Raw genomic sequence first — 2,500 nt, 5'->3', positions numbered from 1 at the left:
ACATTCTTCTGCAGTAGCCTGCTGCAGCCCATTGTTTACAGTGCATTGTATTCAGCAGAGCTGCAGGACAGTGTGTCCCTCCCTGGACTGTGCTAAAGGCAAATCCTGAACCGTCCACTGTCCTGTCCCCTGATACCCAGCTCCTGTCAATGCTAATCAGCCATTTAGTCAATACCAGAGGAGGAGAGACTCACATGCTCCCACCAAATATGGCCAAAATGGTGTTTTTGGCGCAAATGGGTTATGCAATCTTATTGGGAGGTTTCAAGTGTGAACATTGTGTAAATTGTCACCTCAAATTACACATGCAGGAAATGAGGAGTGTGTGTGTGTGTGTGTGTGTGTGTTTATGTTTCTGTGGAAGAAAGCAAAACGTAATCTAACTCTCTCAGCCAAATATGGTGGCTATTTGTGGAGTTGTCGATGCTATCTAAAAATCTCTTGCTCACACACCCGCATCTGCGCGCTGCGACTAAGCGAACAGGTCGTGGCCTGAGAGGGGAGAAAAACATCAGCAGGAATCCAGCTCTAACAGAGCCCTAACAGAGACCTGGCATACAGTAGGCCTGACACCAGTGGCGTAGTACTACGTGATACGCAACACTACGCAGTACATCTGCGTATAAAGCATCACCACCTCAGTGTGACCACTTAAAACATATCACCATTTCAGTACTAGAAAAGCACTCAGAGAGCGCAGACCTCCGCCTGTGTTGTTCTTCCTAGGTTGTCATACATTTGAACATAAACTATTCCGATCGCCACCACGTGGCCATACCATGCCATTACACCACTAAGCGTAACACATAAACGGCTCCGGAATCCCGACGGTGTTACGGATCAATCCCAAAATTTAATCGTGTCTTCGTTGGGTCATGTCTGACCTTCGAAATCCATCCATTACTTACAGAGTTATCTTGCTAACAGACAGACAAACAGACAGACAAACAAACAAACAGACAAACATACGCCGGTCCCCGATGAAAACATAACCTCCTTGGCATGGGTAATAACCTCTTAAAATAGGCAAGGATACGTATTAACATTTGGCATTGATCACAGTATACCCACTACAGCTAACTAGACTACACCACTGCCTGATACAGACCCGGATCACCATCCACCCGGCACAGACCCACATCACCACCCACCCTGGTTGGACCCACACTCACTCCTAAGTCAGCAGCTTAGTGGGACAATGCTATTGTTCTGCTATGCAAAAACTCCCATCTGTCTTTGTGCCATAGGGATTCCATCTGTCCTTTAGCTGGGCTCTTTGCATATGTATGCATGAGGCAACTGCATGGGCCTTAGCCAGTCTCATGAGCCTGGTGTTTATTTCATTCCACTTTAAATCACTGAATATTAGTTTAGTGTCTGCCTCTGTGTTTTGGCATTATGTGTGATGTTCCTTGGAGTGTACAGACATACATCCTCCTGACTAAATACAGTTTCTGAGTGGCAGCAATAATGCGGAAGATACACAGTGATTTAAAAAAAGGACAATGATTCACACACTTTTCCAGGAAAAACAGCTCAACTATTTGCTGATCTGTGGTTGACTGATTCATTCTGCAGTCTAGAGTCTAGTGTCTATGTCTCTGTGTCTCTGCATGTTCCCCATGCTACCTCCAGGGCTATGCACACTACCAGTACCAGGAAGGTGTGTTCTCGTGCTTCATCAACAAGCCAAACTTGGTATCCTCATTTCACACATACGTTACTACACTCTCGCTCATTATGTAGTCAGACGGGACCCCCTCCCCATCTATCTTTAGAATCTTATTGGATCATTCACAGGCACAAGTGCCCCCCCCCCCCCCTCCAGGTTGCATAACAGCACTCAATGGACCATGACCTTGATTGACACCCCAGGTGCCCAATCGTTTACACAGCTTGTCCCCTGGAGGCAAATGCAGTGATTGGCTGACAAGTTCACCAGAGGGAACATGCTATCTGAAATTCACAAATGTGCTATGGGTGAAATATTTCTGTGACATGAGCTATATATATACTTAGCAAGGATGAAGCTTCAGCAATCTGTTGCTTGAACCTTCTTTCCAAAGTACGGATGGCGCAATTTCTAACTAAGTATCTATCAAGTGTAGTCTATACATTTCCCCCTCTTATATAATATATATCATATAATAAAAGGTGAAAGACATAAATATTGGTTTGATCCCTACCAACGCATAGCAGTTTTGAACAAAAAAAAGTTAAACACTTTAATCCAACAGTTAGACCTCCAGGACGACCTGCTGTTGAACTCTGACACAGCAACACTAGAGGACAAACACACCCAAACAAACAGACATCACTGCACATGACTGTGGAACTCGCCAATGCAGGCTTAGAGAAAGAGAGAGAGAGAGAGAGACAGAGGTAAACAGAGAGAGAGAGAGGAAGGGAGGGAGAGAGAGGGAAAAAGAAAGAGAGATAGAGAGGAAGGGAGAGAGAGGGAAACAGAGAATCAGAGCAAGGGAGGGTGAGAGAGAGGGAA

At 45.2% G+C, this 2,500-nt stretch overlaps 1 protein-coding gene across 1 annotated transcript in view; it reads right to left on the bottom strand.

The window, feature by feature from the left end:
- The window catches only part of lpin1a (lipin 1a), a 30,953-nt gene that overhangs the window by 27,329 nt on the left and 1,124 nt on the right, over positions 1 to 2,500 (bottom strand). The gene's annotated exons all lie outside the window — the stretch shown is intronic.

The sequence above is a fragment of the Sardina pilchardus genome, chromosome 20 (genome assembly GCF_963854185.1).
Source record: "Sardina pilchardus chromosome 20, fSarPil1.1, whole genome shotgun sequence".
Classification (NCBI taxonomy): Eukaryota; Metazoa; Chordata; class Actinopteri; order Clupeiformes; family Clupeidae; genus Sardina; species Sardina pilchardus.
Note: the sequence above shows the minus strand (reverse complement) of the source record. Positions and strands in the feature narration are given on the sequence as shown.